General features: G+C 41.1%; 1 long non-coding RNA gene across 1 annotated transcript in view; it reads right to left on the minus strand.

Moving 5' to 3' along the window:
* The window catches only part of LOC119563680, a 193,071-nt gene that overhangs the window by 1,812 nt on the left and 164,738 nt on the right, over positions 1-26,521 (minus strand). Inside the window, exon 8 of the long non-coding RNA XR_006285096.1 lies at positions 4,421-4,666. This is a non-coding gene — a long non-coding RNA (uncharacterized LOC119563680). The remainder of the gene's footprint in view (positions 1-4,420; positions 4,667-26,521) is intronic.

A 26,521-nucleotide genomic window follows, 5' to 3' on the forward strand; every position in this document is an offset into this window, starting at 1 on the left:
ACTCATGCAAAAAGAAAAGCTTTGTACATGGCAATATTTATTCTTCATTTTTATCTTTCTTTTGTGTGTGTAAATTTCTTTTCCAGACTTTAATCTGATATTCTTGAAGCAACTGATGATCACTTTGGTTTGGGTCCCAATTTATCAAAGCACTTGAAGGGGTTAAGTTCATCCCTATTCAATAGTGTACTTAAGTTCAAAGTTAAATTTAAGCACGGATTTAAGGCCAGTTGAAATTAGACTTATTCCCATGTTCAAAAGTAAACACAGACTTAATTGCCGAAAAGGGGCTTTAATGTGCAGAAATGGCTTATAAGTCATTTTATGCAATCTTCAAATGTCCAAATGCCCACAAATTCATTCCCATCACAACTTGTCTAGAAGCCCTGCAAGTCATGGATGCAGATCTGAGGGCAAAGTCTGGTCCACTCTTGGCGGTGTAACCAGTGACAATTGCAGTGAAACTGCAGGCTGAGTTCTGTTCCTTGGGGTACTCTAGAGCAGGGGTGGGCAACCTGTGGCTCCGGAGCCACAAGCGGCTCTTCAGAAGTTAACATGTGGCTCCTTTTATAGGCACAGACTCCAGGGCTGGAGCTACAGGAGCCAACTTTCCAATGTGCTGGGGGGTGCTCACTGCTCAACTCCTGGCTCTGCCACAGGCCCTGTCCCCACTCCACGCCTTCCCACCCCCTCCCCTGAGCCTGCTATGCCCTCACTCCTCCCACTCCCCTTCCAAGCCTCCTGCATGCCACAAAACAGTTGATTGGGAGGTGCGGGGAGGGAGGATCACTTGATTGCCTGTTCTGTTCATTCCCTCTGGGGCACCTGGCGTTGGCCACGGTCAGAAGACAGGATACTGGGCTAGATGGACTTTTGGTCTGACCCAGTATGGCTGTTTTTATATGATTTCCAAAGGGATGCATGGGCCAGGCCCACCTCAGCTTTAGCCTTCAAAGGTTTGTCTAGAGTAAGAAAAGTGGTGAGGGTTAGCTAGCATGTTTCCCTCGGATGCTGAGGGGGAGGCGCTGATCGGTGGGGCTGGGAGGCTTGGGGGGCTGATGGGGGTCAGGGGCTGCTGACCTATTACTGTGACTCTTTGGAAATGTACATTAGTAAGTTCTGGCTCCTTCTCAGGCTCAGGTTGGCCACCCCTGCTCTAGAGTCTTTACCAAGGCTCCTTACATGCTGTGCAAGTATATGCGGTATTAGCAACATCCTCATTACAGAATATAAATATATAATGAAATATCCTGCCATTTTTATTTCTGTTTTGTATTAGGAGAGCTACTGTATAGCTGTGGTTTTTCAACAGGAAAAAAAATAAAAAAATGTGTGAGTATGCATAATCTCAATGGAGTCTGCTGTCAGCAGATTCATCTGAACAAAGGTGGACAGTAATAGGAGGAAAAGCAGAATCAAAGAATGAGAAAGTAATTTTAAAATTACTGTACAAAACTGTATAAGGCTGCTCAGGCTATGGTGAAGTTGCTGTTTATGTGATAGAACCACCAGTGTAATCTCTACCAGCCAATTGGATTTAGAATCCTGATAACATTTAACCAGGAGAAAAAGATAATTTCAGGGACACATCCATAGTACTCTTTAAAAGACTAATTTTATGGATAATCATTGGCTGATGGACTAAAATAGCACGTTCTGAGTTAATCAAGATGCTGCTTCTCTCTGAGCAACAATCACTCTAGGGTTCCAACATCCATTTGACAAAATGATATCAACGTCACATGTTTGGAATGATAAAAATAAACTAGTGTAATTGCACCAGAAATCTGTCACCGGATCATCCTCCCACTTTAAAAATACAGTAAACATCTTGGCTTTGCCTCAACATTTATTTTTGACAAATGTATAAGCTCTCTTGTGACACCAGCTAGTGCCAGTCGTCTGTCCCATTTAAAGTAATAATGCAAGCCAGTTGTTTATCCACTTCATGTTTTGCTTATCTGTCACTTAGCCAGATTTTAAGCATTCAGTTTAGTGCACAGAAAGGATGAACATCTTTGATCAATAATTTGCATATTGTAGTTTGTTACAAAGAGGGCTATAGGCATATGTAATTCAGCAGGATGAGATATGCACTTAATAGGTTAGTGTACATTACATTCTGTATGTAGAAATATTCAGGTCACACGTTTTTCAAATGTACTTTCAGCTCAACTTTTCTGAATTTTAGGTAGATCTGGTTTAACATGAGTAAAGCATTGTTGGAACTCTTTAGGAATGGATGAAGGAATGATTCACAAACTCCCTACAAGTGACAAAAAGTACATAATCTAATTGATTGTCATCTGATTTGTCACCTCTGCAAATCTGTGGCAATTTACAAGTCACCCCTCTTGCCAAAACAAAAATAGTGCATCTTTATGCTACAGAAGATTTTTAAAAGGTATTTATTAGTGTAAAAGAGGGTATTAAATATTCAGTCAAAGCAGGCTAAAGTGTCCCATATTTGCTAACAGAATTTAGTGTGTTCATAGATCACATAGAAAGCACCAAAAACAAACTGGAGTTCCCCTAACTCAATAATATTTCAGTGCCAGTGACTAAAGTTTCAGATCTTTGTTTTTTGTCATGTGTTAATAATACTCCCCAGTCTAAATCCCAGTGAAAGAATGTTCATGTGTGCTGAAGACATCTCTCTATAAGCACACCAATTAGAACTCTTCAGAAAGCTTGCTTTTAACATCAGCTATGTATAGTGTTCCCATATCACATCCTGCTGTACATTTCACCTAAGAAGGTGAGCTATTTAGACAACACCAGATTCCCTGAATGAAGGAACATTGTCTGATCATAATTAATGATAATGAACTTGAAAAGGCCAGCTTAATAAAATGCAATTAGACACTATTACTTCCAAGAGTTATGCACATGGTTTAAATGTTACATAGCATTTTCAGTAAATTTAGGCTTTCTAATTCAGGGACAAATCTTGCCTCTATTATGTGCATCAGTAGTCCCTAACAGCAAATATAGCTGCTGGACTGGCCCCTTAGAAAACAACAGACTATAATATACTGGTGGTTGCCCTTTTATTACGTTCTGTTTACTAGAGATTAGTATTACCTGAGCTGCAAAATAATTTTTTGACTCTCAGGCAGTCAAATTAGAGGAGTCAACAGTATTACAATAATTTTTTCCCTTTTCCTGGACAAATTAAAACACACAGTAATATTGGTTACTAGAGAGATTTAGGTCACAATAACAAGGCTCAGTTGTATGACTTTGCAGGGGCCTTGGGAGCAAGGGTGACAAATACTCTTGAGAGAGTGCATTGGGTGTTTCACACTTCACTTTTGATTATTTGGAGCCTTGCTTGAATCATACCACGGATATTTTTCAAAGAAAATCAGCATTTGGCCTGATTCACCTTTCTCTTGCATTGGTTCTGCACCATTGATTTCAATAGAATTTTCTCAGTTTACTAGTGGGGAGGGAGGCCACTCTGCCTCTTGTATTGGGCGGTAACCCTCAGGCTCGGGTCGCACTGGTGGGGCTGAGTTGTAAGTAGTCTGTAGGTCTGGGCCCATCTAACAGAGGCAAACAAGAAATAATAGTCGGGTGCTCATGGTCCCACCCTGGGCGGGGCAGAGCACTGTGGAGCCTTTAGCTCCCAGCCCCTCAGCTTGATTATCACTACAAAAGTTTTCTTCTCCTGCTGATAATAGTTCATCTTAATTAATTAGCCTCTTACAGTTTGTATGGCAACTTCCACCTTCTCTGTATGTGTGTGTGTGTATATATATCTTCTTACTATATGTTCCATTCTTTGCATCCGATGAAGTGGGCTGTAGCCCACGAAAGCTTATGCTCTAATAAATTTGTTAGTCTCTAAGGTGCCACAAGTACTCCTGTTCTTTCAGCTGCAGCTGTCAGTACTTAACAGTTTGGAGCTCTAGGCCTTTCGGCGGGGCTGAGCAGAGAGCAGGCTGTAGCCTAAGCCTCCTGGCCAAGACAGCCAGCTACCACACAGACAGTCTGGGGTCTAGCCTTTTCGGTGGGGCAGAGCCGGGAACAGGCTTTAGCCTCAGCTTGTGGGCCAGTGCAGCCAGCAGACACACACAGTCTGAAGCTCTAGCCCATTGGATGGACAGAGCAGGAGGCAGGCTGTAGCCTAAGCCTTCTGGCTAAGGCAGCCAACAAACACTCAGTTCAGGGTTCAAGTTGGGATGAGCACCCAGTCTAGGGACTCCAGAAGGGGTGAGCACCCACACAGTCTAGCATCCTAGCTTGCCGGATGGTAGATTCACACAGGCCTCCTTGCCTATGTGGGGAGTCAGTCACCCCAGCGGTGGGGTGGCCGGGGTAGGGCGATGCAGGCCCACCCAACTCCATCACTTCCCAGTCCAGGGCAGAGTGGTCCACCACTGGGTCAGCAGGGATCCAGCTGCAACACACTGACCTAGAAGCAGTCAGCCACACAGCCAGACAGTCATCGGCTGCCCTGGGCTACTTCTTACTTCCCTGGGGTTTGGTATCTCTGGAATCCACAGGTCCTCAGGGTACACAGCAGATGGTAGTCCCGGCAACTCCCCTTCTGGGTCCATCTCCTCCATTGACAGGGTGATGCAGAGCGTCGATTCAGCACCCAGGTGTAGTGATCCCTCACTCTCCAACCTGGAGGGAGGCCACTCTGGCTCTCCACACCCTGATGTAAATGAGAGGGGGGGAAAATCACACTCATAGTCCAGAGTCTATATCTCTTGTGTCAGAAAACTCTCCTAGGTACATCCTCATTCTTCTGTATTCTAGAGGTAGACTTTAGTAGGCCATTCCATTCATCACTGAAGATGAGCATAAAGCAGCAGTTTACAGACTAAACAAGATGTATTGTTTAGACATAGTGATCATGGGGAGTGGGGGCAGAAATCTTTGTAGAGAAGCCAGCAAAAATGATGAAATAGGAAGTTGTGGGTTACAAATTTTACGAAAATATGGTGTATATTTAATAGTAATAAATAGCACTTTTATAGTGCTTTACATTTAAAAGCACTGCAGAACAGCTGGGCTGAATCCTGCACTCCTTACTCGGGATCTAGTTAACAGGAGCAGCAGATGCTCCACTTATTTTGGTGCCTATGAAGTCCATAGTTAAGTCAATGAAGAAGATGGATACAAAACATGGCAATCTACGTTCAAACCAGCCAGAGCAACTTTTCAAAAAGTGGACGTGAAACTCCAGGGTCTGGTAAAATTATTCCTACTACTACATTCCTCTAAGCAAAAGGACAACGTACATTTGTCAGATGGGCAACCACGGAACAGTCTTGCCAAAGGCTATGCTGGACACTATTAGCAGCGCTAGTACTAAAATCAATGTCTGAGGTGGTAGTCCAACATCTTCTTATCCACTAAGTCAGAATCTCTGTCATACAAAATTGCTTCCAATCTCTGCACTTAGACCCCAGTTCAGGAAAGCACTAAAGTACATGTTTAGTTTTAAGCATGTAAGTAGTCCCTTTAAAGTTAACGGAACTAATCATGTGCTTAAAGGCAGGTATGTACTTAAGTACATTGCTAATGAGGGCCTTAGTTACATAAAACAAGAATAAAAGGGTTCATCCTATATTGTAAAGGTTTGCAAAATTCTGCTGGAAATCTCATGAGAGACCTCCATGAGATTTCTGGGGTATGAGTGGCTCATGGTATTTCAGTGTTTCCAGTACTGGCCAGAACCCTGAACAGAAGATTCAAAAAAGATAATATATAATGAAAAATGTTTATTCAAACCTATTCAACATGCATCCTGCATAGGAAAATAATTTCAATTAGTAACGGACTGATAGCCACAGAGCTGGTGTCTTAGTAAGGAATTATTATTGCCAACTGTGAAAAGCTGCCAGTTTCGTTCCAATCTACTAATTATCTGCAACAATTTATGGATTAGTGTCCACCACCTGAATTATCTCCTTGTCTGCCAAGCAGCATGGATTTCAGCATAAAACTCTGGAACTAAACTGGCAAGCTAAATGGACGCTTGGAAGCAACAATGTTTCAAGCACCAGGAAGAGGAAATTGTAAATGCTATCAGCTCCTTTAAGGGAACAGATTGAAAAATGCTGACTATCCCTCATAGGTGCTGGAACTGGGGGTGCTGCTGCACGCCCTGGTTTGAAGTGGTTTCCATTATATACAAGGCTTACAGTTTGGCTCAATGGCTCTCAGCACCCCCACTCTGAAACTGTTCCAGCACCCCTGCCATCCCTGGTTAAGCAAGGATTTCATTTTCCGGGCATGTTGTTAAAAGGATGTTTAGCACTAAAGCATAATTCAGAGGCAGAGGAGAGTCTAGTCTAGCCTCTTTCCAATGCCAGATTGCTCATTGCAGAATATTCTCCAAGGCAGATTGTGCAATCTGATTTTGTTATTATTCCAGTATCACCTATAATGTGCTAGGCATTGTCTATATACACAAGAAGACACAGTCCTTGACCTGAAGACCTGACAGCCTAAGGGCTTGATTCTCCTCCTTTACACCCATTTATCACTTATTATGTGTAAAGCCCGAAATGCACAATAGCCCACCTATGGTCCTTTATCACTCATGAGTATTACTGTGGCTTCAGAAAATTTAAGCACCTGAAAGAGTGCTGTTCTTCATAATTCCAGCTCTACTGAGGCATGCTCAGTGATAGCCATTTCTAATATAGATAAGAAAGAGAGCGGATATTAAACCGGAACATCTCCACATCCTTCTCTTGTAATTCTAGCAGAAATTTACCTCCAGCACTTTCTCAGCGCTGTGGAGCGAGTGTCAGTTATTGCAGATGGCACTGTGGGCTACCCAAAAGGAAGACCCAGAGGTGTGAGCTGACATGCTACTGTCAGTGAGGAATTCGTATTACTGCACTTTATAATCCAGCACGAGAGAAGGAAAGAAAGATGAAAAGGTGTTGAATTTTGTTGGTTTTTTTTCTGCGGGAAGGAGAGGGATTTCTGTTTTTGTTTTGTTTGCTTTTTACTCAAGAAATAATCCTGGTTTTAAAGGGAAATCTCAAATTTCATTTACATGAAGATTGATTTTTGCATTAATAATACACAATTTTAAAAGAAAACATGTTAATAAGCACTTTGCACTTTACAGTCTGGCCACTAGATGGCAGATAACAGAAAGAACAAATAGTTGACCCTTAGTTGACCAAATAAGCAAGAAAATGGTACTGCTCTTTAAGAGGAGAGGTTTCACATCCACAGACAATAAAATACACTTCCTTCCAAAGTCCTCTAAAAGTCTCTCTTGGTCTTTACTTGCAGACCATACACCATAACAACCCAAATCCCCTAATAAAATAAACAACAGTAAATGCTCTTTCTTCCCCTTGCAGACAGGGTATATCAAAGCTTAGGCAGAAAGCATCTTCCTGACCTCCTGGCCATGCCCCTTGCAGTCCCAACTGGTCTCCACAACTAGGTAATCGGTCTCAGCTGAGCCCAGGCTGATTTCCACATGGCCAGATTTCTCAACAATGAGAGAAAATGCCTGACAAAGCTGTCCTAAAGAATAGAGCTTTAACTCTCTCCCTGCCAGCCATGGTGTGGAAGTCTGTGACCTCCCCACCCCTACTACCACTCATCCATCACAAGCACAATAAAGAAAAAAGAAATCCAAACAGTGTGGACAATATAAGTGGTATGATTAATGAAGCTAATAGTATCAGGAGAATATAACTGCACATTGACAGCCTCATTTTCAAAAGAGCACCTCCACATTTGCAAGTACATCAGTTTGTGAGCTACAGTCTCTGCACTTGCTGCCTGCAAATGCTAATTTCTACACACTATTGCCTATTTTGTGAGCACATTTGCAATGCCTGAATACACATTTCCATAAGCAAATGCAAGACTTGGAGCACACAAACTTGTTTGTTCAAATAGGCCCATTATGGTTTGTTTTTAAATATTTGGTCCTAAATGTAACTGTCATTAATATTTATGAAAAGTCAAAAGGTGAACTTGAAAATGCTTCCCGCAATCACATTAATGATGGCAAATTCTGATGTACTATAGCATAAGTGAAGTGTGACGGATTGTTAATAATGTGTGTACTAGTTGAATAGAACTATGAACATGACCATCAGAAGTGTAAGATCTCAGCCAAAAACAACAGTGAAACTCATTTAATAGATGTCTTGCTTAACTATGGCCCAGGTTCCATGTAAATAGAACATGACTAAATAAAGTGAAATTCTTGCCCTCTTCTTCAGGTGACAATTTTACTCATTCTTTCTTTTTCTGCTTCTATGGAAGAGGCCTATATGGAAGACAAAGGAGAATGTCAGAGCTATGCATTGTCTTTTGAGCATCTGTGACGACTGCTCTATATACATCCGAGTGCCCTGAAACTGATCTGTCTCACTGCGTTAGGGTTTAGCTTCTATATTCGCAGTTGCAAATACATAGCCTATAGTTATTCATGCCTTTGTCGCCTTCAGCTGAACTACAACAATACGGTATACTTGGGTCTGAAGCCTTCGGCACTTAGGAAACTCCAACTAGCACAGAATGCTGCAGTGCATCCCCTCAGCAACACAGGCTACCGTGAACACATCAAACCTGTCCTCTGTTCTCCTCAGAGGGTTCCCATAGGATTTAGAATCAAGTTCAAGGTCTTGGTCCTTATCTTCAAGGAGCTCTATGTCCTGAGTCCAGGATATCTAAAAGACTGCCTAAAGCTCCAGGACAAAGACCTTAGTTGACAATTCTACTCCCCTGGCACAGTGGAACTCAACAATAAGAGTAAAGCTAGTGTGTGGAACTTTCTCTGGGGCAGCCTGACACTGTGGAAAGATTTCCCCCAAGAACTAAGGACCATTGCAAACCTCACCTCCTTCCACTCCAAGTGCAAGTGAATTTCTTTGACCTTGCCTTCTCTAATATAAACATATAGCAATAGGTATATTTGTATTAAACAAGCAAGCCAACCCACCAAATAAGACACTCCCCTGTAGTGCTTCTCCCCCTGGAGAGAGGATGAGTGAACAAACGAGTGACAGATGTGTAGTCGCTCCGCTTAATGCACTATTGGAAGGTGCTCAGAGACTGCAGTGATAACAGTGGTATAAGAATACAGATGGCCAAGACCAATTTACTTCAAGAGGATTTTTGCCTGAATAAGGACTATAGGATTGAGGGCCTGATTAAAGATAATGGGAATCTTTCCATTTAATGGGAGTCTTTCCATTGTCTTCAGTGGGCTTTGGATCAGACTCTTGGTCCCGTCCGCAAGGTGTGTTTGTGGGGGGGCTATACACACATACACACAAACACAAACACTAGCATATTGTTACATGATGTCACACCTTGAGTATCTTTATTATAGGAGCTAAAACCCAATACCCTGTTCTCTTTTGGAGTAACAAAAAAGCTATTTCTCCAAGTTAAGTATCACATTTCTTTACAATTATTTTAAATTACTCCAATACTACTGAAAGGTGCCACACTGATGGCACTGGAGACTGAAGAATCCTCCTTAGTCCATACAGTAGGTTCAGTAAGGGCAGCCACAGTGCCCTACACCAACCCACAGATATGCAGGAACCAGCTGTGTGTGTGTGTGTGGACAGTTCAATTTCCTTGCCAGTTCAATCCCTGGTGCCTCCACTGAAATCCCAAACAAAGGTGCCAACAAGTGCCAAGTATAGTAAAAGATTATGGCATGAAACACAAACCTCTAACATCACTGCAAACCTGGGCACCTTTTGTACAGACTCTGGGCCTGATTTTGATCTTGTCTTCATTGGAGTTACCTCTGCTTTATACTGGTGTAAGTGAGATCAGAATCAGGTTCCTTTTGATATAAAAATCTTTCAAGGTTTAACTTCAACTGTATTTTTGTCTTACTTTGTAAGTGCACCAGTAGATATGCAATGAACAGACACTCTCCACGATCCAATGCTGTTGGAGTATGGATTTGCAATTAGCCATCCAAGATTCAGTAACTCATTCAACACTTTGAACCATGTAAAGCATAAACCTTGCCCACTTACATACCCACTAAATCAATTAGCTGGTGATTCATTCATCTGCTGTAAAAACAATTACTTCTGCATATTAAACTCAAGAGCTGCATACTACATTATCTTGATCAGGAGTTGATACTGTGACATGCCAAGATTTAATTTTTTGCCCAACAAAAACACAGCATAAAGCTGACTGTGTGTATTAATGTGTTGCATAATATACCAGACCTGTCTTAAAGTCTTACAGCTTAAAGTCTTTTACACTATATTCTCCACCATCCCACAATACAGCCTGGCCATTTCTGAGCAGCATTCCCATCAGCCTCAGAATACATAGGTTTGTGTATTGCAGTTATTGAATGTGCCATTTAAATACAGAGCTTATTTTTGAATCTCTCTCTGGGAAACGCACAGTATTGTGTTTTATTTCATTAATAATTTTTAATAGGTTATGAAGTTTTCTCTGCTCAGCATGCTCTGAAAATGTTAAACAACAAACAGATCCAACATCAGAATATATATGTGTTGGCTGAGCAACAGACATTATCTACTTACGTTGTTAAATATAGGAAAAGACAATTATGAATCTGGTGTGTAGGAAATTTTTAATGCTATAGCACATAGGAAATCTTAGTGAATAGGCTTATAATACATTATTCATTACAGACTGTCCTCGAACAATGAATCAGAGTTCCCATGACTACAGGATAAAGCCAACTAATGCTATGAGTCCAAGAATATGCACCAGCGTATCTGCCCTTTTAAGTCACCTCATAACAAGATAACAATGCAGGGTACTGGTATTGTTCATTAAAAAAATGACTAAACATGAGTCAAAAGGTCTGGGTAAATGTGATCATCCCTATGTCAAGTATCTTTCCAAACCAAAACCAATACAAACAAGTGTAATAGGTATCAAGAATGGAGTTCCAGTAACAGCTTGTGATGTAGCTGTGTATGCATCACTTGCTTCCAAAGCAGTCAGAGCCTGGGAGGATGGCTAGAAGCAGCATGGTCCAGTGGGGTCCACAGACTAAGATTCAGGAAACCTGGTCCTATTCCTAACTCTGCCAATGACCTGCTGTGGCCCCTTGTACCAGTCACTTCCCTTCTCTGTGCCTGTTTCACCTCTTGTCTCCTTGTATTGTAAATTTTTCAGGACAGGGATTGCCGCTTAATATGTGTTTGTTCAATGCATAGCACAATGAGGTTTGGTTAGAACCACTGAGCATTACTGCAATGTAAACTATAAAGATCAGCCAACAAGACCCTGTGGACACTGACATTATGGGATTGAGGGAAATTTTCAGAAGTGCCTAAATGACTTAGTAGCCAAGTCTCATTGACTTCTATATCTCTTTTGAAAATGGCACTTAGGAGACTAAGTCATTTAGGCAATTTTGAAAATTTTAGCCCAGATTTTGAAAGCCTGAACTTAGAATTTGAAACTGCAATTGGTAGGCAAAAATATTTGTGACACTAGTTTGCACACACAGTTTAGGCCAATGAGATGGCTACGTACTCATATGAAGTGTGTGTGACCTATATATTACAGAATTGTTTGTTTTAGTATCTGTTTATGTTAGCTCCAAAGAGCCAACTGCATATTTATATTCAATTATTTTCACACTCCCAGCCAGTCCCTGCTGAGGAACATTTGCCCTGGCCTGTTATTAGAAATAATTGCTATAAATGAATTTTTTGCTGATTTTTCCAATCCATGAATACAGTGAAAATCAATTTGCAACCATTATTCCCAGAGTACAGTTGAATGACTCATGATGTGTTGAGAACCAACATCTCTATCTCATACACAAACAAACACAGGCCATAATAGCAGGGTTTAAGTGTTCATTTTCCCCCATTTTGGATTGTTACATTAATTATTAATATTCTGGTGTGAATGCTAAGTTCACAGCTTCTGTTCTTATAGTCCCTGTGCTTGTGGTCATTTCTCCCTCTGAAACTACGGCAATTTGCTGCACACAAGTGTGGTTCTGTTCTCACGAATATGCTCACTTCCTGTGTCACTTGTTCATTTCAGCAGGTTTGTTTCAGACTTTCCTTTCTGTCTTTATTTGAGTGTTTGGCTATTATGCATTTACAATCTTGGTCAGACAGCAGAGCAGCAGATGTGTTGTCAACAAAAAAACAGGAAGACAAGGTATAAAATAAAAGAGGACAGGTAATTCTCAGGCCACAAACAACCTCCGCTTAGAAACCGAGATCTGAACAATGACATTATTATTATTCCATCTTTGTACAGCATCGTATCTGTGCCTGGTGCATTCCAGTAGTAAAGCCACACAGTCCCTGACCCAAAGAGTTTAAAATCCAAGGACCAGACTCTGATCCCCTTGCTGATGTTGAATCCCTTATGGAAGTCAATAGGACTATTGTAGAGTCAAGTGCTACCCATCATGATTAAAGGTAGGAGAATCAGCTTTAAATGTCTGATTCTGTCAGCCTTATCCATTCCTGAGTAGTACTTTACTCCATGAGTTGTGGCGACAAGTAAATTTTAGTTTGCATATAATTTTTCACACACACTAGTTATTTCTGAGGTCTTTGTCACTGTCAAATCAATTTAAAAAATGAAAGAAAAGAGAAGTGAAAGAAAGGAAAGCACTTTCTATTTCCCTTTTAGGAACCTAAATAGCTAATCAGTGCAGAATGTTTTCAATCCACAAAATCCCAGATAAGTGGGGGCACCTTTGGTGCAGCTTTAAAGTAATCCTTCTATGCAATTCAAAGGTAACAGTATTTTGTATAGCTTGTGCACTGTGAGAATTGTGCATCATGTGGGTGACTGAGCAGATTTCCAAAGGCCACGGAGGTCCACCACTCTTCAAAATTAAGTAACATTGCCATTCTCTTGTTTCTGTTCCCAACCGTCAAAGCTATTAAACTCATTGGTAGGGTGAAGGCCCAACTGTGTTCTCAATTAAGTCAAAGAAGGTTTGGCCATTGACTTTAGCAGCCTCAGGCCACAGAGGCTTGAAAAGCAGTTTTCAAGTTCCAGCTATTTGTTTCTCTAGCACCATACTAGAAAGAAAACAACATCTGAAACATCCAAGAATTTGTATTTAGAGCAGTTCTGCATAAAAAGTGGAAAGCTCAACTTAAAGGAATATTAAATTTGTGTGAGAGCCGAGGACATGTAAGGCAATTTCAGCTTGATACAGTTTGAAATAGCAACATTATAAACCCTGGGGAAATGAAGTTTCTAATGCAAATGGCCGATGCTTTAAACTCCCGTGGCGCTGCTGCAGTGAAGAAACAAGAGGTTACAAACATCAGATTTTTTCCTTGTTTAGTTGACATTACTCTGATAAATATTATCATAACCACCAATTGTACATTTCCCCTGGGTCTTCCACTCTCCAGCTCCACACATTAGCCTTTAATGATTAAAACCATCTCATTACTGAATAGATGGCGTCATCCAAAAATCTGTTTAAACATTTTCACAAGCTTTTTTGTTTAAAGCACTGATTTGCCACTATGCCAATAAATGCACCTCTGGATCATTTTACTGACTAATAGCAGCTACACGGACTTTTAAACTTGACAGATGTCATCACAGCATCCTATTGAGAAGATAATCATGTGTAACTTATGCTATAACTAAGTAAATTGCAGTAAACAGGAAGCATAAATAGCTGTCTGTAAACACAGCAAGCTACTACTCTAAAACAAAGTCCATGGCTTTCAAAGATCCAGCATGTCATTTTATTCACTGATCTGAAACCAAAGCAAGTTATCACCTCATGCACCAGCACTAAACTGGGTGTTTATTAGCTGAGTTTCATACTTTATATTATGATCAGAACTGTAGTTCTAGAAAAATAAAATGATAATTCAGACTAGATCTTGATAATGATAATCTTTATATAAGTTATTCTATTCTATTCATTTTGCATTTTCATCTATTTGTGACCTGGAAACAGATTATAATCTTTTTTAGATTTATTCATTATGCATATTGTTCATCAAATAATTCCTTCTTATGATGCTTGCTTTGTAGTTGGTTTATGAGCAGTTTGTTACAAGTATTTGACATTCAAAATGTGAGTTATTTTGACTGGACACTTGGTCAAATGATATGTCTAACCAGTTATTTGTGTATTCAATTATCATGCATATGTCTGCCTGCAAAAAAGGAAAAGAGAAAGGAAGTTTAAACCTGAATCCAGATGTTAGAAATCACAAAAGTTATTTTAAAAAAGCTGAATTACAATCAAACTATTCGCAAAAAGAAAAGGAGTACTTGTGGCACCTTAGAGACTAACCAATTTATTTGAGCATAAGCTTTCGTGAGCTACAGCTCACTTCATCGGATGCATAAAGTGGAAAATACAGTGAGGAGATTTATATACACACAGACCATGAAAAAATGGGTGTTATCATACACATTGTAAGTGATCACTCTCCTTACAATGTGTATGATAACACCCATTTGTTCATGGTCTGTGTGTATATAAATCTCCTCACTGTATTTTCCACTTTATGCATCCGATGAAGTGAGCTGTAGCTCACGAAAGCTTATGCTCAAATAAATTGGTTAGTCTCTAAGGTGCCACAAGTACTCCTTTTCTTTTTGCGAATACAGACTAACACGGCTGCTACTCTGAAACCAATCAAACTATTACATTTTTTTTTAATGACCAGGATCTGGTTTCATTTTTTGATAATGAGAGAGCTGGAAACTGGATGAGGGGATGTGAAAACTCAGATATCTGTCATCATTCAGTAGAGTGCTACTAAGAAGAGAAATATATACAAAGCAAAGGGAAAACCAAAAATACAGGATCCTAGAGCAACTGCAATTTATGAGACTAAACCAGGCCACTCATGAGTCGCTGCTATAAACATTCAGCAATGGCCACTAGATATATCATTAAACACTCTCCGCTTTTTCCTTCCATGAATCGACCTATGTACATTTGAAAGAGTAGAGAAGATCCCCTAGGAAGAGAACAACAGATGATGGCTGAGAGGCTGGTGGCTGAGAGGATACAGAAATAACATCATGACTTTTTGCATCCAGTGACAGTAGCTTTGGAAACCAAAGCAAGGTTTTAGAGTATGAAAAAGAAATGAGGACAGAAGAGAAATTGCTGAATTCCAGTCTCTCATGTGAGACAGTAAACCAGGTGATCAAAATAAAAAGACAAATTTTCAGCTGGCATTTTAAATACTGAGATGCCAGTTATGAACTCCTTAGGAAGATATACAGCCAGGCTGACAAAAAACAGGTTCACTCCAGAGGTGGTCCTGTCAGAAACTCTTTGTTTACACAGACATGCTCCTGAAACCCTGAGAGCTATGAGTATTCAGAGTGTCTGATTCTAATCTCACTTGTAATTTCAGAGCAACTCCACTAAAGTCAATAGAGTCACTCTGGATTTAGAGTGTTCCTGACCCAGTGACTTTTACTCCTCAGTGAGATTTCAGGGGACAAGGGCTTTTAGCCTTGGGAACATATATTCCAGAATTATTATACTTAAAGCTATAACCACCTTATCACATATGTTAGAAATCAAACAACAGATTCCTAAATCACCCTGTTACTGCTCTGACTCTGTAAAAAACCTGCTCTCAGGCCAGACCAGCATCTTAGGAAAAATCATGTTGCTATAACTGCCAGAGACAGAAATGTTCATTTCTATACTATAGGCTATTATATGGTGTATTGACTTCAATGGGGCTAGGAGTTCACCCACTGTAGTTTGTTTCTTACCACTGCTCTCTACTGGAAGTCATGTAAGACTTGCAGACGTGTGCCAAAAGCCCTAATACTGCTACAGCTATAGTTCAAGAGTTAGGAACCTGGAGTAAAATAAGTCCTGAGCAGCATTTGCACTTAGGTCCATGAGACCCTAACTAGAACTTAGCATGAATCCCAGTACAGAAAACATCTGTCTTTGATGTGTACATTTCTTTTATTTTGCTAGTAACAGCATGTGCTATCATGAAGCTAACTGCTTTTGACACCATTTGTCATAACGATGTTTGTTTCACCACAGTAGTAGTGGTGGTACAAAATTGTGATTCCTCCTTGCAGCTCAGCAATACTGTGGCCTCTACCAAAGGTCCTGGGATGCTGCAAACTTTCTACAAGACAGATGATAGCTACAGATTGTCCTTCCTCGTTGACCTTCAGCAGCATTGCAAAGCAGTTAGTGGTTTCGTATTGTTCAGACATTCATTCAAGCGTAAAGTGGGTGGAGTTCCACCTGTTCAGGACGTGCTGTTTAACACAGTACAGGGAAGATATTTTTCATTAACAGAGCATGACCGGCTAGTATGGAAGCAGCAAATTAACCTTAGATTTTCTTTGCAATGGCCGGCATGTTACTCACATTTATTGTCTGTCAAAGAAACTGTGCACAATCAGAATAAAGCACAGGGCAAAACCTGTAGCACAGATAAATTGCTCTGTCTCTGTCTGTAGTGTTGTTGTACCCATGCTGGTCCCAGGATATTAGAGCGATAACATGGGTGAAGTAATAATTTTTATCGGAGAAATTTTTTTTGGTGAAAGAGACGTGCTTTGCCGCTTACACATAGCTTTTCTTCAAGTCCTGAATAAAACATATTACCTCACCCACCTTGTCTGGCCTTAGTGCCAGTCAGCAGCCAGACCTTAAAGGAGTCTCCAAGAAGTGCTAGGTCTGTTATTGCATTTCACCCACTTTAAGTCTTGCATTTTGACAACTCTGAGCTCTGTTACATTCTCTTATACATATATCTTATGTGTGAATCCCCCTATGCTTAATCTGTCCCAAATTGTATTTAGCTTAGGCACTCTGGTTCCTCAAACCTGAAGAAGAGACCTGTGAAGCTCAAAAGCTCATGCCTTCCACCAGCAGAAGTTGGTCTAATGAAAGATGCTACCTCACCCACCTTGTTTCTCTCAATCCTGGGACTAACACCACTACAACACTGCACCAACATTCTCTTGTCTTGAACAGCATATTATCTGTAGCTCCATTTAACGCTTCTTAGGGCTTGTCTTCCTTACAGGGGGTAAGTCAACCGAAGTTACGCTACTTCAGCTAAGTGAATCATAGAATAGAATCATAGAATATCAGGGTTGGAAGGGACCTCAGGAGGGCATCTAGTCCAACCCCCTGCTCAAAGCAGGACCAATCCCCAATTAAATCATCCCAGCCAGGGCTTTGTCAAGCCTGACCTTGAAAACCTCTAAAGAATGAGATTCCACCACCTCCGTAGGTAACCCATTCCAGTGCTTCACCACCCTCTTAGTGAAAAAGTTTTTTCTAACATCCCACCTAAACCTCCCCCCCCTGCAAGTTGAGACCATTACTGCTTGTTCTGTCATCTGGTACCACTGAGAACAGTCTAGATCCATCTGCTTTGGAACCCTCCTTCAGGTAGTTGAAAGCAGCTATCAAATCCCCCCTCATTCTTCTCTTCTGCAGACTAAACAATCCCAGTTCCCTCAGCCTCTCCTCATAAGTCATGTGCTCCAGCCCCCTAATCATTTTTTTGCCCTTTGCTGGACTCTTTCCAATTTTTCCACATCCTTCTTGTAGTGTGGAGCCCAAAACTGGACACAGTACTCCAGATGAGGCCTCACCAATGTCGAATAGAGGGGAAAGATCACGCCCCTCGATCTGCTGGCAATGCCCCTACTTATACAGCCCAAAATGCCATTAGCCTTCTTGGCAACAAGGGCACACTGTTGATTCATATCCAGCTTCTCATCCACTGTAACCCCTAGGTCCTTTTCTGCAGAACTGCTGCATAGCCATTCAGTCCCTAGTCTGTAGCAGTGCATGGGATTCTTCTGTCCTAAGTGCAGGACTCTGCACTAGTCCTTGTTGAACCTCATCAGATTTCTTTTGGCCCAATCCTCTAATTTGTCTAGGTCCCTCTGTATCCTATCCCTGCCCTCCAGAGTATCTACCTCTCCTCCCTGTTTAGTGTCATTGCAAACTTGCTGAGAGTGCAATCCACGCCATCCTCCAGAACATTAATGAAGATATTGAACAAAACCGGCCCCAGGACTGACCCTTGGGACACTCTGCTTGATACCGGCTGCCAACTAGACATGGAGAAATTGATCCCTACCCCTTGAGCCCGACGATCTAGCCAGCTTTCTATCCACCTTATAGTCCATTCATCCAGCCCATACTTCTTTAGTTTGCTGGCACAAATACTGTGGGAGACCATATCAAAAGCTTTGTTAAAGTCAAGGAATAACACATCCACTGCTTTCCCTGCATCCACAGAGCCAGTTATCTCATCATAGAAGGCAATTAGGTTAGTCAGGCATGACTTGCCCTTGGTGAATCCATGCTGTCTGTTCCTGATCACTTTCCTCTCCTCTAAGTGCTTCAGAATTGATTCCTTGAGGACCTGCTCCATGATTTTTCCAGGGACTGAGGTGAGGCTGACTAGCCTGTAGTTCCCAGGATCCTCCTCCTTCCCTTTTTTAAAGATGGGCAATACATTAGCCTTTTTCCAGTCTTCCAGGACCTCCCCTGGCCATGAGTTTTCAAAGATAATGGCCAATGGTTCTGCAATCACATCCTCCAACTCCTTTAGCACCCTCAGATGCAGTGCATCTGGTCCCATTAACTTGTGCTCATCCAGCTTTTCTAAATCAAATAGTCCTGAACCACTTCTTTCTCCACAGAGGCCTGGTCACCTCCTACCCATGTAGGGAGTACCAGGGTCAACCAGAGAACTCTCTGCCATCAACTTAGCAGGTCTTCACTAAACCCGCTGAATTGATCCCTGCTGCATCAATTGCATCAGCGTCAATCTCCCTATAATGAAGACCAGCCCTAAGGGAAGAAAATAACTTAAATTTGTCTACAATTGTGTTTCCTTTTAGTAAATAAAATAGCAAATATTTTAATTTTTCAATATTCATTAAATGAATATGCTGTATAAGTTATAATTACATTTAAGATGGTTCTGTTCATATTCATATTAATTACCATTATTTATTATCATTGTCATTTGACATCCATTTTTACAGTGTATTTAATAGAGGTGTTGCACTGATGAGCCTGAGTTGCAAAGATGATGTGTGTTTGGGGATTCAACTTTCAAAGTTTAATATGCCCAGAGTTTAAGAGTGTTCTCATCTGGGATTTGCTTAGGCACCATCTCCAAGAGTTATAAATTCTCTGGATGGTAATTGCCTGCAAAATTTGTTTAGCAGTATGTTAAATTAATCATACTGGACCTGACTGACTTCATGACATCCTTTTGCAGCAACCATTCATGCATTCATGTCCAGTACTGCCGGCCCAATGCCAATCTCAGATGAACATCTATTGGTCCTAATATGCCACATAGGCATGCTAATGAACTTCAGACGCGCTAATTTACATTCACCTGTTCTCAACCTGGGATGCAGATCCTTGACTAGGCTGAACAGGCTGCTTGCTGAAATGGCCAGAGGGGCTGCCACAGTGCAAACATTTGACTTAGTTCAATCTTCACAGTGTGTCTGCAGGGCAGTGATGTGGACAGTCAAACATGGTGGAGGAAGATTGGAGGGTGGACTGCAACACCTTTCTACCCTTGATGATGCAGAAGTCAGATGCTGAACAATTTAGATATTGACTTGTGACGCATATAAAAGAAGATCATATGGTGCCAAATTCACTTATGTGTAAATACACTGGCCAGATCCTCAGCCCAAGCTAAGTCCCCTTTGTGTCATTCTAGCAGTAACGATACAAAGGAATCCCCATGTGACATAAAGCAAGCATAGCTGGATCTATGCCAATCCCTCTTTACCAATACCACCCCCACCACACACAAGGCATGCTCTAGGGCAGGGAGGAGGTGTGATGAAGGATGAGGATATCCGGCTGGAGCACATTGCACGCTGGCAATCTTGGACCAGCAGGAAGACTGCTAGGCACCCAGGTGGCATCGTTAGTGCCTTCCTCTAGCTGCTATATTTATGCCAAGGGCTGTTCCCACGGCTGGTAAGTGGGAAAGGTGATTTAGAGTCTGGTCTGAGGATCCGAACTACTGACTTCTATGAAGTTATATCAGGGACAAATTTGGCCCATCATGTTTCTTTGGTGACCTCTTTTAAGCTATTATTGATTTAAATTAGAATGGGCAGATTACTGGGTGGTGTAACGAAGTGTGGAACTCAAGGCTGTATTTGATTCACTTGTGTTGATTGAAAATTTGAAGGAGGGGAAACCCTTGTGGTGAGATCATTATCATTAGTTACAACAAAATCTGTAGAAACAGACAAGAAGAACAGGGATGTAGGACGTAAAACAAGAGAATAAACGAGTAATTTGCAGAAGTCTTTTGGAATCCTGGTTTCTAAAATACATATTCAAAAATGTGTTCTTACGTGCACAGTTGCTGTGAATGCACATGCAAATACCCAGTTAAATGCATAACTGGTCATTTGCATGTCTAATTACTGTGATTGTTTGTGAAAATCTGATAACTGAGAGCAAATTAGTCATGCAAATAGCATGTATTTGTATGCCTAAACCACTGTAAATAATAGGTCTGTTACAGAGGGCATAATGCTCCTCTTGGCTGTGAGAGAAAGGGAACAAAAACAAGGAAATGGGAGTACAAAATCCTAAATTAAAATTAGAAATTAAGCAGAACACGACTTAATTATCAGATTCTAGGTTACACTTGGCAGTTGGTGTGTAAACTCAGAAAATTTGCTCAGGAAGGGCATTGACAAAAAGTAAATATGGAATGCAAGCAGTCTGGCCAGTTTGCTCACCTCCTGTCACATGCAACCTACACTCATACCAATCTGAAAACAGTCCCCTGCAAATAAATCAGCTAACACACTTAAAACTAGCATATGGAAAAGGCAGTGTAAAATCTAACTGTATTAGTGGCTTTAATTTAATCCCATTTTCCCTGATTATGAAAAATTCTGTCTGTCTGTCTGTCTCTTGCTCTGTACTTATCTGGCCTTCATCACCATCATATCTCAGGATCACTACTGGATTTTATGCAATGCCCCTCTGAGGATACAGACTAACACGGCTGCTACTCTGAAACCTATTTTTCCCATGTTACAGATGGGGAACCGATGCACTGAAAGATTAAGCGACTTGCCCAAGGTCACACAGGAAGTCCATAGCACAGCAGAGAACTGCACCTATGCATCAAGTCACAATCGAATGTGCTGTCCACTAGTCCATTAATTCATCTCCCTCCTCAGTACTCACCTTTTCAACCGTTCATGAATAGTTACAGTATCTCCTCTTAATCATCCCTCAGCCAAGCTATACATCTTGTTCTAGTACACTGAATAAAATGAAACCAATTCCTCCAAACCAATCCTGACTTTTGTTTGTCTTCTCTGACATCCCTCTAGTTTGCCCACATGTTCCTAATAATGGGGTCCCCGGACATGAACACATTATTCCAGATGCAGTCCCATATTAGCTGTCTAGAGAAGGACCATTACCTTTCCTTTAATTTCCTCTCTCCGTTTTGAATATCTGACTCTAAAGAAAAACTCTTCTAACAGCACTGCTGCCATTCTCAGGACAAACCCTGCCACCCTGGTGATATAAATGCCCACCATACATCTATACAATATTAATGGCCTGACTCCACCAAGCAAGGACAGTCCAAGTTAAAACTGAAATTGCACTAACATACCAGGTTTATCCTGTACTCTTATGCCTTCACCTTCTCTCACATTGCAGCTAGAGCTCAGGGCAATAAATGAATGTGTCCACAGTTTCAACCTTAACTCTGAATGTGAGGCTTGCAAGTTAATAGATTCATGCAAATGAACAAGGCAAAGATATTTTGTCCTCTTCCATTACATCACAAAATATTGTAGGTACCTGGCTAGGTAAATAAAAATCATCAATTTCCCAAGGCTCATACTATACTATAGTTAACCAAGAGCTATGAATGATTATTTATTAATGTCTATACTAATGTAAAAGCGTGGTCTCTCTGACTATTTTAATGAGCATACACTCTGGATGACTTCTCTTGCTTTGACTCCTCTGTAACTATTTAGAAGAAACCAGCATGAGATGATCTTCCCAATACTAGACTCAAGCTGCTTGTCCAGTTTTACCTGAACTTTATTTATAGGCAACAAGGGTCACTGTCCCGTGCAGTCTAGGAGCTCTTTGTATGCAGAACAGGGCATAGTGACCTACCTCTGACTCAATTATAGAATAGTTTCAAAACAGACAGTGTGAATTGAATCTAATGTGACTTTTGAATTGTGACACTTTATAATTCCCAAAATAACCAGGATTTATCTCACACAATGCAATTCATTTATTTTCATTAGTTGCAAATAACCAAAGACTGATAAATCTAAGTGGATCACTATGAGTCATACTGTAATTCCTTTAACACTTAAAACACATACACACACATCATCATCATTATTAACTGTGTACATTTACAACAGCAGAACTAATGTGATATACCACTCAGCTGTGGAAGGCTGTGTAAAATATCTTGTTCAGCTTTACAATTAATTTTCAGGGGCAAATATTCACAAAAAGCAAATTTAAAATTTCTCACTAGTTTTCAAGGGTGCAAGCTTAATATTTGCACAAGTAAATTTGCAAGGGAATGTTAAATTTGTATAAACATCCAAGCATGCAAATTTAGCATTCCTATTCCACAAGTATTTGAGTGTGTGAGCTCTTTCCATGTGCATCTTAATAGATTGTACAATTCAATCGCAGGACTGTTCATGGAAGGTGAACACAAAAGGGGCACAAACATTGCCTATGCAAATGAATTTAAAAATCTGAATCAATATTCACATGTAGTATTTGTCCAGCTCTCATTGAATGTTAAAATTACAAGTTACCACAAAGTTATTATAAGGGGTTTCCTGGCCTTGCTTACAGTTTAGGGGGCTCTATAGTGGGAAGCATGTGATTTTTGGGTCCTGTGGAGTCAGTCTGCAAAGAAACAGCCTACAGCAAGGTGGGGCAAGTTGTGCTTCTCTGCCTGAGGGAGCAGCCTGATTTCTCTCTCTCTGTTTTGGTTCATGTGTGTTAAGCTTCCAGATTTTAGGAACTAAAGTAGTGTTATGTTGCAACCTTCCAGCAGGAGTATTTTATGTTTTGATCTAATTTCTCTGTTTGTATGCCATGAACATAACAAAAAATGGTTAAATAAAAATATAGAAATGCTTTCTAAATGACTTTAAATAGACAGGTCTTAAATAATTTAAATATGCAGAAACAATGTCCAGCTCTAGTGGTGACCCCAATCTGATTTTAATATCTTGGAAGTCCACTGAGTTTTTTAAAATGAGGAACAGTTGCCAAAAGTTTATTTTTAATACCAGTTATTACAATCATCTTGTCATTCAAGAACTTCAATAAAAGGTTGCATGTTTTTGGTTTCCTTTCACATATGAAACACTCCATGGACCCAAATGGATGCATTCTCTGCAAAGCACTGCCTTTCAGATGTTTGGCATCATGTAATAAGAGGGTATAAAATAGAATGAAGGTAGAAATTTGCCAGGCACGTAAGTGAGCTCTCATATGTCCAGCACAAACACAAAATTACACTTACATTTAAGTGTGTTACATCTTGGAAAACAAATCCAGATTGGATTATGTCATTGGCACTTCATTAACAATCTCCATATTTAATACAAGAAATTATGGAGTATAGTAGCTAAATGATGAGACAGCTTGCAATGAATTCAGAAGCAGTGCACATAGGCAATGCTAATGGCCACACTTTGCAATGTGCTTATTGGAAAGTACATCCCTTAAAAAGCAAGTGATGTCTTCTCCCCTAAAATATCATGATGAAGGCAAACTGGAAAACCAGATGGACTGGTTTAAACCCTCTTCCAATTCTGCTGCTGCCACCTCCAGTCTAACTCCTGTAACATCAAGTCTGGCGCACCCCACCCATAATGCCTGGCTAAACATACAGACTAAAAACGGGTATGGTACAAACACATGGCAAGCCATTCTGAAAAGGCATTGATCTGTACTTTGTTGCAAATACATTCAATTTTATCCTATTGACAAATGGTGCTATCTATCAAACCAGCCCAGCCCGTTTAGCTGATGAACAGGGAGGAAGACTATAGCATGAGATGACAGCTGCTGAAAGAACCATTGCTGTTTTGGGCTGCATGCAGAAAAGCATCATGTCACAGACCAGGGAGGTAATAGTTTCTCTCTCTCGATGGCTTTGGAGGTACACCTGCAACACATCATTAAGGGCCTGATCCAACTTCCATTAAAATTAATTGGAGTCTTTCCATTGAATTCAATGAGAGTTGCACCAGGCCTTTATTTTTAGGTACCACAGGGGCAGTCAGGAAAATTAATCCAAAATAACTTTTAAAGTAGATTACTTAAACCACTTTAAACCCATGTGGACCAATTATTCAGAATTAAAGTGCCTTAATTTGGGTTAGCTTAATTCACTTCCAAAGGAGGGAGTTGAGTGGAAAGCAACTTAGACTTTTTTCTCATGTGTGATGGTTTCATTGGTCGAGTTCTGCTGCTTTGAATGTCTTGGGAGAATTTTTTGTTTGCTTACCTCAAGCACATCAGTGTATCATGGACCCTTCATGAAAATCTGTGAAACTGCTTCCCCTCATCTATCATTTAATCTCCTGTTCAGTGATGACTCCTGAATTAGCTCCTGATTCTTATTTATATTAAGGCCCCTTTACATCACTCTGGCAACATAAACAGGCCTTAAAGTGGATGTCAGTTATGTTTTTAGGCCCTTTTACATTTCCAGAGTGGTGGAAAAGGGTCTTAGTATCGATGAGAACCAGGGCAGAGCTTTTCCTGTTTAGTATTATCAGATTAATCTTGATATTAATTGATGGAGGGCTGTGCTTTATTAAACTGAGTGTGCATTTTATGCAAAGTTAGTAGATGGGCTTGGTCTTTTTAAAATGCTATGGCTTGGGTTGTAATTGATTTCTTACATGGCAAATATTCTATTTGTAATCCTTCTGCCAGGTGGAGCCAGCAGCAACCAGGGCTGGGTTCAATATCTAGGGGTTCATTTCCATTGATCCAAAACAGAACCGACTCGAGCCCCCACTCAGTAACCTGGGAAATTTACACACCACCCCTGGGAGCCTCTGAGAGGCAATACTTCCCCACTCACAAGCACAGAATCTGAGTGTAGAAAATAAACTTTTAATAAAAGGAAGGATGTAACTGCGTGTTAATTTGGGAAAACACCACAAACAGTTCATAAACATAAACCATGAGTAAAAGACCCACCCCCAAGTAGGCTGGGCAGTGTCCTTTTCCCCTCAAAAAGAAAAGGAGTACTTGTGGCACCTTAGAGACTAACCAATTTATTTGAGCATAAGCTTTCGTGAGCTAGATAGACTCAGACTAACACGGCTGCTACGCTGAAACTTTTCCCCTCAGGTTCTTAAGTCCAGCAATCCAAAAGTCCCTTTCATGTACCCGACTCTTCTCTGCACCCCACTCACAGTCACTGTCCTTGGTCAGTGCAGACCCAGAGTTCAGAGATGCATCTGCAGAGTTCACCTCAAGCCTTGGTGGGGTAAAGAGGTACCTTACTCGCTCTGCTGCTCAGGCACTCGCTCGCTGCCCCTCTCCGCCAGCCACCCTGCCGCTCATCACAGCTCTCTGCTGCTGCCCTGCTGGCCGCCTGCTCACCGCAACTCTCCACCAACCACCCTGCTGGCCGTCTACTCACTGCACCTCCCCACCAGCTGCCCTGCTGGCCATTCATCGGGCCTCTCCGCCGCACCATCCACTTATTCACCAGCCTTCTGCTGTCACCTGCCTCTCTGCTGTGATCTCTGCACATCAGTCTCTTAGTAATTTTCAGCTCTTTGCAGGCTGGGCAGAAACACTGCCCCATCTCAAGTGATTTCAGCTCTCTGTGATTTTTATCTCTTAGCAGGCAGGGCAGAAACACAGTCCTACTGCAACTGATTTCAGCTCTGATTGAGCATTTAACATAACAAAGGAGCTCCTGCTGAAGCCTATTTAGGTCTATTCTTTAAACAGTGGGGGGAACAGGGTAAACCAGCCTAGGGAGGACCCTTGATGTCCCTACCCCTCTTACTTTCACAGGGCTTTGGCATTCGAGCCCCTGGCTTAATGACGTCCTTTCAGCTAAAGGTGACCCCCCTCATTTGCTTCCTGCTTCCCTGTATTCCCACAATAATTACGTTTTGGTAACAGGATTTCACTACCCCGGCATTCAGTACTAAAGTGATTTGTACCCAACACCAGCAAAAATTGGTTACTTTGACACTGCTCTATGTGCTGAATCTCTAAGCAGAGCAGGAGCAAGCTGTATTTACATAAACACACCCAAGTCTCTCCCCCTCCCAGCGAGCTGCCAGGGAAGCATTCATTCAAACCCTGCTTACATATTAATTTATAATGATTATTTTTTTGATACAGAAAGGCTTCAGTCCTGCAAACTGGACCCTCAGAGGCACACCCCAGTGTCCAGGCAGAGTCCCACTGAAGTCCCACTTGGATAGGAATGTACAGTCAGGGTGTAAGTGATTTACATCAGTC

The sequence above is a fragment of the Chelonia mydas genome, chromosome 12, assembly GCF_015237465.2.
Source record: "Chelonia mydas isolate rCheMyd1 chromosome 12, rCheMyd1.pri.v2, whole genome shotgun sequence".
NCBI lineage: Eukaryota > Metazoa > Chordata > Testudines > Cheloniidae > Chelonia > Chelonia mydas.